Source organism: Lutra lutra, chromosome 1 (genome assembly GCF_902655055.1).
Source record: "Lutra lutra chromosome 1, mLutLut1.2, whole genome shotgun sequence".
NCBI lineage: Eukaryota > Metazoa > Chordata > Mammalia > Carnivora > Mustelidae > Lutra > Lutra lutra.
Window position 1 is genome coordinate 176116370 of NC_062278.1, and position 11203 is coordinate 176127572.

General features: G+C 42.7%; 1 long non-coding RNA gene across 1 annotated transcript; it reads right to left on the reverse strand.

Annotated features, from left to right (window-relative positions):
- Positions 1–3367: 3367 nt before the first annotated feature.
- Positions 3368–9729, reverse strand: LOC125109356 (uncharacterized). Its single transcript, XR_007130204.1, has 4 exons — positions 9557–9729; positions 8666–8806; positions 6066–6164; positions 3368–3775 (listed from the first exon to the last, which is right to left on the reverse strand). It is a non-coding gene; the product is annotated as an uncharacterized LOC125109356 (long non-coding RNA).
- Positions 9730–11203: the final 1474 nt, after the last annotated feature.

The following is an 11203-nucleotide window of genomic DNA, read 5'->3' on the forward strand; positions in this document are numbered from 1 at the left end:
TGTACCAGACACATACTACATGAATGAAATTTTCATGATGTGCTCTCATGGTGCTTACAAATCTCATGGATGGCAATTTTATTACTTTGAAGCATGTAAGTAACTTGGACTAGGCTAACTAATTATTGCATTCAGTTCCCTTAGGGCAACTGTTTAATGAGTAGACAAGCATTATTCAAAGTCACCATGATTTCTGTATACAAACAAGGGAATTTTAACAGGTAAATAATTTATTCTCTTAAGTACTTAAATCAAATTTCTTCAGATGTAATGCACCCTATTCCTTTTCCTGAGCAGTGCCCCTTCCATTCAATGGCACAGATAAAGTTGAGGCTGACCACTAGCCAGTTAGGACAGTGTTCTCAAAGAGGAAGGACTTAATGAAATGGGGAATAATAAATAAGATTAATAGATTCAAGAAAGCAGAATGAAATTATTAGTAGGTAGAACCAGTGCTTTGGTGCAGTAAGACGAAGGAGGGTAAGAGACTTGTGGGAGTTATTTATAGCCTCAGTTTACTCATCTGTAAGATGGAGTAACAATAGTTTCTACCTCACAGGGTCCTTGTGAGGATCAAATTAAATAATGTGTTTAAAAGACTATCATAGGGTGCCTGGGTGGCTCAGTGGTTGAATCCTCTGCCTTCGGCTCAGGTCATGATCTCAGGGTCCTGGGATCGAGTCCCGCATCGGGCTCTCTGCTCAGCAGGGAGCCTGCCTCCTCCTCCTCTCTCTCTCTGCCTGCCTCTCTGCCTACTTGTGATCTGTCTGTCAAATAAATGAAAAAAAAAAAAATCTAAAAGACTATCACAGCACTTGGCACATACTAATGACTCAATATTTGTTAATACTACTTATTTTTATTAGTAGAATGCCAACAGTTGCTTAGCATATCTGAGCATTTAGTCACATAGTTATAACTTGGACATTAGCAGTTCAACTAGAATTTTCTCTGCAAAAGGTACTGACATTGACCTTGGGTTCTAAGAGTGGAAGAGTTTTGTATTCCAACTGTCCATTGCTTTTGGGACCAACAGCAAAGTAACAGTTTGGGAGTCCTGAACTTTTTGCCCGATAAAAAGTAACATTCACCTTCTGTTGCCCTTCCCCAGCATGATAGTCTCTAGAATAACCTAATAGGCTTCTGTTATTGTTACCAAATAAAGGAAATCTTAAGTTTTAGATTTTGGTATATAAAAAAATAAATGATTCTGAGGAATATGAATTAATGTTTATAAGAACTGTGACTGGTCTGAAAAAAATAATTAGACTCATTTTTAAAGTATCTTCCCTTAGAATCTAAGAAAAGTCATGGAAATTTTTAGAATTAGCCTATATAAATTCATTCCACAAAGAGTCAGGCAGTTCCATGAAGGTGTTCAGAGCTCTGCGGTTTTGTCTACAGGGGGGTGAAACTTTTGAACAATTCAAACAATTGGCCACTATTTTTTTTTTAATAAAATAAAAGCTGTTTGACAGATAAACCTGGTTAGTTGAGACATCTGTTCTGGTGGCCAGCTGTGCCTGGATGGACTTTGCCTGGATGTATCTTTTTAAATAGTTTAACAATAAGAGGGATTTGTAATAAGAGTAGCAAAGAAAAATAGACAAGTTGTGTTTAATAAAGCTCTTAACAAATAGAGTATGAAACCCTGGCCAACTGACACTTTAAAAAAATCATTCAAGACCATTCAGGTTACAAAATGTAGTTAACTCTTGGTCACATATAGGACATTATATATTTGTTCATTCAACACAGTTTTCTTGAATTCCGAATTTGTCTGCTCGGGCTGCCATAACAAAATACCATAGATTGGGCAGCTCAAGCAACAGGAATTTATTTTCTCACTGTTCTGGAGGCTGGAAGTCCAAGATCAGGGTGCCAGCATAGATTGGGTTCTGGTGAGGACTCTCTTCCTGGCTTGCAGACAGCTGCCTTCTCACAGGGCAGAGAGAGGGAGACAGCAAGCTCTCTGGTGTCTCTTCTTGTAAAGGCACTAATACCATCATGAGGGCACCCCCCTCACAATCTTATCTAATATTACTTACTTCCAAAGTAAGGAATTCCCCATCTCTAGATACTGTTACACTGGGGGTTAGGGCTTCATCCTATGAATCTGGAGGGGACATAATTTAGTCCATAGCAAGTGCCTTCTTGTGTTTGGGACTGGAAATGCAAATATGATCCTTGTTCTCCCGGAGGAGGGGGAAACAAATGAATAAACAAATAGGTGGTTTCTGAACATGATGACAGCTGTGATGACTGCCATAAAGGAAATGAACAGGACTCAAGAAGGAAAATGACGGGGCGCCTGGGTAGCTCAGTGGGTTAAGCCGCTGCCTTTGGCTCAGGTCATGATCCCAGGTCCTGGGTTCGAGCCCCGCATCGGGCTTTCTGCTCAGCAGGAAGCCTGCTTCCTCCTCTCTCTCTGCCTGCCTCTCTGCCTACTTGTGATTTCTCTCTGTCAAATAAATAAATAAAATCTTAAAAGAAAAAAAAAAAAGAAGGAAAATGACAAAGTGAGAGACGAGGAGGTCACTGGGCCTTCTGGCAGTGGAACACTGAAGCTGAGACCAAGCAATGAGAGGGAGCCAGCCAGCAGAGGCCAGCCAGCAGAGACCAGCCAGCAGAAAGGTATTCCTTAGAAGGGACTACAGGGGCAAAGGCCCTGAGCTGGGGAAGGGCTGCCATGTTCTAGGATCACATACAAGGCTATTGTGATTTAAGGGTCATGACTGAACAGTGAGAGACACAAGAAGAGATTATAGTGGTAGCTGAGGGCTGGATTATCTGATTTTCTCCGGTTTTGTTCATACCAGTGCTGAGGTGTTTATTGGTACCTTGTCACTTGTTGTGAGCTAAGCCCAGTCACCTACAATATTGTAAATGTGTGTGGATAATTCAGCTTCTTCAGTTTACTTTGCCTACAGGGATACCCTTTGGAACCAAGACACCTAACCTCTTATGGTGATTTAGAAAGACTGAAGATAGTCTGTGCCATCACCAGCATAGGATGAGTTAAGCCCAATCAGTTATCTGAGGCAGGTTTTTGTTATTGCAGTAATACCCAAATCTTTAAAATATTAGACAGCATGCGGGGTGCCTGGGTGGCTCAGTTCATTAAGCGTCTGCCTTGGGCTCATGTCATGATCTCACGGTCCTGGGGATCAAGCCCCACATTGGGCTCCTTACTCAGCGGGGAGTCTGCCTCTCCCTCTCCCCCTACCCCCCCAACTCTTGCATTCTCTCTCTCATTCTATCTCTCTCAAATAAATAAATTAAAAATAAATTAAAATAATTTTAATTAATTAATTAATAATTAATTAATAATAAAAATAAATTTAAAAATTAGACATCATGCTGAGATAGCTAGGGATTAGCAGCCATGCACAAAGGTGTGACCACTTAAAAACTGACCCTCTCACTCGGAGCTTAGTTGCAGCGTGACACACTAGATCTGAGGCAGCAAAGTAGCCCATGTATGATTAAAACCCACGCTGTTGCCTCCCTCTATAACCTACCCAACAGGCATGTTTCCCTCCTCATTGTTGCAAAAGATCTTTTGCCTTGGCACGAGAGCCCAAGGAGGCCTTCGCCTCCAGCTCTGATGTTAGGCCGATGACATCCTTGAGAGGTAGAAAATATTTGCTTCATTGGCCTTTTAGTAAAGTTCAATAATTTTCCCTGCCTGACATCACCAGGTGTTCAGGAGTAGAATTCCATTTCCTCCTCATCCAGGAAGGCATGTCCTTTATGTGTTATAGAGAAAAGATTCCTGAAAAATATGCAATGATAAGATACAAAAACAGCATGTAAAACGGACAGCTTTTAACCTCCATTGTCTGCAGCCTGGAGGGTAAGGTGTAGTGACTTTTATTTTTTTTTTTAAGATTTTATTTATTTATTTGACAGACAGAGATCACAAGTAGACAGAGAGAGAGGAGGAAGCAGGCTCCCTGCTGAGCAGAGAGAGCCCGATGCGGGACTCCATCCCAGCACCCGGGGATCATGACCCAAGCCAAAGGCAGAGGCTTTAACCCACTGAGCCACCCAGGCGCCCTGTGGGTATAGTGACTCTTAAAGGATGGGTATTGCATGGATCCTCGTCGATTCAACCACTTGATTATCGAAAGTACTGAGTGTCTTACTAGCATTGCAGTGCTAGTTGAAGTGTGTCGTCATCAAGGGAGAATGTGTATTGTTACTTAAGGGGTCTGATCTAATAATATGCAAATACTGAAAAGAGAATTTATGAGAATAGTTGAGAATTTAGGAGAGAATTTATGAGAGAGAATTTATGAGACAAATCGATCATTTCCTGTAACAATGCAGGGGTAGCCCCCATTTACACAAATTTACACCCGATTTACACTCAGATTAAATCCTGAGAAACACGATTCTTTCAGTGGTCGGGACCTAGAGTGTGAACCTCCTGGTGCCAACTCTTGGGAAACCCGAGTTATTGCACGGGGAGGATGGAGATATTTAGTAAATATAATAATGATTTTAATTCTGCAAATAAGCCCTTTCTGCTTTTTAATTCTTTCATGAACTAGACTATAATGTAAAGCTATTTACTGTCAGTCGTTTGTATTAGAGCCTAAGTAGATTAATAACAACCAAATGAAACTTTATTACCTAATATATCAGCATGTCATCTGAATGAGTATGGTTACCATACCAATCTGGTAAGTATGTATGTGTGTATGTATTTATAAAGATCTTATTCATTTATTTGAAAGAGAGAGAGAGAGCAGGAGTGGAGGGAAGAGCAGGGGGAGAGAGAGAAACAAACCCCACTGAGCGGGTAGTTGGAGGCAGGGATCCGGGACCCAGAGACCAACACCATAATGGAAGGCAGACACTCAATGGACTGAGCCATCCAGGTGCCCCCCGCACCCTAATGTGGTATTTAAAAGCTGTATATTGGGGCGCCTGAGTGGCTCAGTGGGTTAAGCCGCTGCCTTCGGCTCAGGTCATGATCTCAGGGTCCTGGGATCGAGTCCCACGTCGGGCTCTCTGCTTGGCGGGAAGCCTGCTTCCCTCTCTCTCTCTCTCTCTCTGCCTTCCTCTCCGTCTACTTGTGATCTCTCTCTGTCAAATAAATAAATAAAATCTTTTAAAAAAATAAATAAAAGCTGTATATTGTATGGTTTCTCTCATTTGTGGAACATAAGGAATAGCACAGAGGACCATAGGGGAAGGGAGGGAAAACTGAATGGGAATAAATCAGAAAGGGTGACAAACCCTGAGACTCTGGACTCCTAGAAACAAACTGAGGGTTACAGAAGGGAGGAGGTGGGGAATGGGGTAATGGGGGATGGGTATTAAGGAGGGCACATGATGTGATGAGCCCTGGGTGTTACATACAACTAATGGGTCCTTGAACACTGCATCAAAAACTAATGATGTATTATGCTGACTAACTGAGTATAAAAAAGAAGATGTTGGGGCACCTGGGTGGCTCAGTGGGTTAAACCTCTGCCTTCGGCTCAGGTCATGATCCCAGGGTCCTGGGGTCGAGCCCCACATCTGGCTCTCTGCTCGGTAGAGAGCCTGCTTCCTCTTCTCTCTCTGCCTGCCTCTCTGTCTACTTGTGATCTCTCTCTCTCTGTCAAATAAATAAATAAAATCTTAGAAAAAAAAAAAGAAGATGTCTATTTTTCAATAATTATTTGAAAGTGTTTCTATTTAAAAAAAAAAAAAAGCCCGGGATTTAAGATGACACTGAATTCAGGAGTATATTATGTGCACTTCTGTATATGCTCCTTCTAGACGATTGTTTTCATGGATTTAAAGAAAAAGGAGGAAGGAAAAAGGGGGAGGGGAGGAAAGTGATTTTGTAGAATATACATACTTTCTTGAACAAATGATTTGTGCTTAGGCTTCCCCCCCCCCCCCCCCCCCCGTTTCAGTCATTAGCTCTAAGATTAAATAGGACTTTCCACTGGGAGGGACATCAGTGTGGAGACTGTACAAATGGAAAGGAGCAAAGATGTAAGCAGAAGTTCTGGTTCAGGAGAGAAACTCTAAGAAGAGGTGAGGGGCCCCTATCTGATTCTTACCTGTTAATTCCAGAATTCTTTCCCTGGCGTCTCTTCCACGCATACATCCGCTCACTCATTCACTCAATGTATTGAGTGCCGGACATTGTCCTTTGGGAACTGTTGTTAAAGGAACCCTTTGCTGACTTTCTGTTAGTTTCTGTTGCTTTCAAGAATGAAAGAAACAAAAACGTGGGACTTCTGGCATTAGAACTCCCTTTCCCTGAATTAGCTCAAAGGCGCAGCCTGGCTCTTTCAGAAAACCAACCAGTTGCCAGCGCCCTTGGCCAGATGTCCATAGAAGGCTCTGGCTCTCGGGCTGGGCCAGGAAAAGACTCCGTGACTCCAACATGGGAGCCAGAATCTCTACAAAATGTGTAGGAGAAGATCCAGAAACGTTTGTCATCATCCTTCAGAAGGCTGACCCCTGATTAAGCCCTGCCATTAATGAGTGGTCACGGAGACTTTCCCAGATTGTGTTCATGGCAGACGTGTTTCGGTGGTGGTAGCAGGTGTTCTTTCCAGTCTGGGGCTGGGCTGAGGCAAGTGATGTGCCTTGGGTGTAAAACTGAAGGAGGCACTCGCTCCTGAGCCCTGGCTGCCCAAGGGCTTTTGTGCAAGCGGGTGCCTCACCTGCCTTACCCTAGTGAATCAGTCTTTTCTTTTTTAATTTCCCCCATTCCTTCCCCAAAGAATCCACTGGCAAATGAGTTTAGAAAATATGACTCACTATATACAGTGTATTCTTCAGTTCCCCATCTGTATTGTCTGGTTTGTACTCAGTGCACAGTTTATTCTCCTTGTCTCTTATGGACCCTGAGAACTCCTGCAGGAAAGAAATCCTGTAGGCCTGTTTAACCTGCATTTCCTGAATGTATTTGTGACACTCTTTTTGCTTTTTAAAGAAATACTTATTAACATCTCAGGGGACTTTTTGGAAGTTGGTTAAGAACTGCCTCAGAATGGTTGCATATGGAACATACTTGATTTTGAAAACTTTGCTGAATAATACCTATTTTTTATGCTGGGTTTGGGTTCATTTGCAAGTTGCACTAAATCCTCCAGCATCCAAATAAAGGGAGGTGACAATGTTTATTCAGACCTTCCAGTTCCCAGATTATCAATTCATTTATTCAACCAACATTGTTTAGGCACCTACTGTGGTCTAGGGATACAAAAAAAGTATCCCTAGGGGCGCCTGGATGGCTCAGTCGGTTAAGCATCTGACTCTTGATCTCAGCTCAGATCTTGATCTCAGGGTTGTGAGTTCAACAAGCCTCATGTTGAGCACCACGCTAGGCATGGAGCCTACTTTAAAAAAAAATGAAAAACAAAAAACAAAGGTGAGTAAAATAGAGTTCTTTACCCCTAAGGGACTAAGAAGGGGCATAAGTCCAAATATAATTCGACAAGTGCTATAAATGACTAAGACAAATGAGGAAAGTAGCTCATAAAAATGTCCTTTTATGATTACACCTCCAGAGTAAATTAGTTGCTTCTTGGCGAAGAGCTATTGATGATATTTTTCAGTCTTTTCTGTAACACCTAGCAGGGTCTATGCACAGAAGAGAGGCTCAATAAATGTTTGTCAAATAAATGATAGTTGAGGGTAAGCCTTATAACTTAATTGATGTACCCTTTATGATAGTATCTATTAGAGATCACTTAAACATTCTTTGAAAGAAAGAACAAAAAGTCATACTAATACCTGTAAGTTTCCATTTCCCCATCTGTAAAATAAGGATAAAGGCCCTCTTTTCATGGGGTTCTTTAGAGGATGAAGGGAGAAGGTACAAAGACCAGCTGGGTTCCTTGGCACGTCAATAAACTGCAGTTATTATGACTACAATTCAGTGTCCTTTTTATCCGCAAAAGTTGCCAAAAATGGCACACTGATTCGACCGAGGTCACCTAGAGCTTCAGTCGGTTTCATCCATGTTCTCTTCTCATTGAGACCATGGTTTTGAAACGTTGGGGTGAACATATGTAGGCCTAGAGCGCTGGGTTAAGACTATACACACAATACCCATACAACACACCACACACAGACTTGTACCACACAATACACGACACACACCTACCCCACACCACAGTATGCACACCAAACCATACACAGAGCACTACCCCCAAATGATAGCATACATACCACATCACATAGACAATACACACACACACCACATACCCTGCAAAACATCCACCACACACATACCACACACACAATCATCAATCATACAACACAATACATAACCACACACATGCCACAGACTCCACAATATGTATGCCAAGCCACATACAAAACTCTACCCCCAAATACACACCACACACACATACACACACATGCACCACACATACTCACAGAACACATAGACCATACACATACAACATACAGACTCTACAATACACACACCAAAACACACACCCAGCCCTACCCCCAAATACACCACACACACACACACACACACACATCACACACACTCACAGAACACAATAGACTGTACACATACAACATGCAGACTCTACAATACACACACCAAAACACACACCCAGCCCTACCCCCAAATACATACCACACACACGTGCAAGCGCACACACCCACATGTGCATCCCCCCCACACACTTACCATCCTTCCCTCAAAAGGCACACAGCAGCAGTTCCCTAAACGGCCTGATTGCCCCAGTCTCCCATGTGAACGTGCCATATGAGAGTCAACTTGGTCCTTCCTCTGAGGGCTCTGTTTTGAGCCACAAAGCAGGCACGAATACTAGAAGAGAAACCCCAGGAGTTCCTGTCAGCATGACACCGCGTCCCATTAGTTCCAGTTAGCTCTGTGTTCCTCAGCCAGCTCTCTGTCATTAAAAATACAGATTCTCTTCAAAATCTCCAGGAATGGGACTCTGTGAGCAGTGTTTATAGGCTTTTGGGGAGATTTTAGACAACCAGTGCGCTAGCGGGGATGCCCAGCCCCACAGTGCTGTGCTCCACGTCTTGCTCGTGCTTGGCTTCCATGTTTACTGAGAAAAAGGAAAAATGAATGACCTCCAAGAGGGCAAGGCCTTGGCAAATAAGAAGGCATTATGCAAAGCGGGGTGTGTGTGTGTGTGTGTGTGTGTGTGTGTGTGTGTGCGCGCGCGCGCGCGCGCGCGCTCACGTGCATGTATGTATGTAGGTGCCACATGGTCTACAATATAGAGATTGGTCTGTGGTATAAGAAGTGGCCTGTATACGAGACCAGGTAACCCAGAAGACAGACAATCACCTTGAGGGGACTGGCACCACAGGGTGCAGTAACTTGAAGGAGCCGGAAGCCGAGTGGACCCCTTCCCATGTTCCCTGTAGAACCGGTAGCTCCTGACCCTAATAGGCTGCACTCTTTTTGTTGCCGACTACAGACAGCACCAGGCTTATATTGTCTTGTCCAAAGGATCCCAGAAGAGAGTAAGAGATTTTCTTCCCCAACATTCACAAAGAAAATATCAGGTAGGAGCCTGATTAGCCCAGCTCAGTCACCTACCCTTCCTTGGGCTATCACTGTGGCCCCAGGGCTGGGGTGTATTGTTGCCAGTCCACCTTTGGGTAGGGGACAGAGTCCTGTGATCCACCAAGCTACCAGAAGCACATGAAGTGGGAAGCAGCAGTTCCTCGAAGGCATGGTGACTCCAGAAGGCCTCCAGCAGTTTGAGAAGGCCTGGAAGGGATGGTTGTGGGGATGAAATCCATGTCTGTTCCCAGCCATGACCTTGATCTGCTCTAACCCCAGGGAGCCAGCTAGCCCTAGAGGGATGCAGCCCTACCCCCAGGCAAAGCTCTGAAACCTCGCTGTTGCAGGACCTTTCACCTTAAAATAACCTCAAGATAATGAGTTTTTATTTCCTGGCGTCTAGTATGCTCAAAGCGGGTATACTCAGTTTAAGAAACTTTTGGAAGTCCCCTGTTTCAAATGCAGAGAGTTTTGTGAACTGTATTATACCCATGTGATGCAAAAGTAATGTTTCTTCTCCCAATTCTTATTTTAAAAAATTTCAAACCTGCAGAAAAGTTGAGAAAACAGTATAATCGGCATCCATTTTCCTTCAGATGAACACCTGTTAATATTTTGCCACATCCACTTGATTCTCACTCTCTGCACACGTACGTATGGAAAGATAGAGACACACACACAAATAAAAATACTTCCTTTCCCCCTCTTCACCAGTTAAGAGTTGGTTGCAGACAGGTATGATGACACTTAACCCCTGAACACTTAATCTGACATCTCCACAGAATGGATACATTCTCCTACACAACCACAGCTGATTATTATACTCAAGAAGTTTAACATGGATGTGATATTATTATCTAACATATAGATCATATTCAAATTTCCCCAAGTGTCTCAGTAATGTCCTATAGCATGTTTCCCCTGCCTCTGGGATCTAGTCAAGCATGAAGTCTCCTTCTCTTTTATCTTTCATGCCATTGATATTTTTGGAGCCCAAGCTCCAGTGGCAAAATGTACCTTAATTTGGAACTTTGAGTCTTTCCTTATGATGAGATGCAACATTTTTGGATGGAATACCATGTACTTCTCAGTGCATCCACTCAAGGGGCACACAATATCAGTATGTGCAATTATTGGCAATGTTCTCTTTGATCATTTGGTTAATACAGTACCCGCCAAGTCTATCATTGTAACAGTACATTTCCCTATATAATTAATGAGTAATTCACATGCAGTCATGTGAATACCCTGTTTTCCAGCAACCTTCCACCTTACGGTGATTTTTGTCTAAATCAGTTATTACTATGGTGATGGCAAAATGGTGATTTTTCTATTTCTGTTATTTCTCCCACATTTATTAGTTGGTATTATTCTGATAAAAAAGAAGCTTTCTTGGGGCAGCTGGGTGGCTCCATTAAACATCCTACTCTTGATTTCAGTTCAAGGTCCTGATCTCAGGGTCATGGGATAGAGCCCTGTGCTGGCACAGTTTGCTTCTCCTCTCCCTCTGCCCTTCCTTCTCCTTTCTCTCAAATAAATAAATAAATAAATAAGATATTTAAAAAAAAAAAAAAGCTTTCTCTATACCCAATATTAATTTTTATTTTTAGTAACAGTATGGAGTAGTGGATTTTAAAAATTCCATGTGTTATAATCCATTCATCTTTTTATTCATTCTGA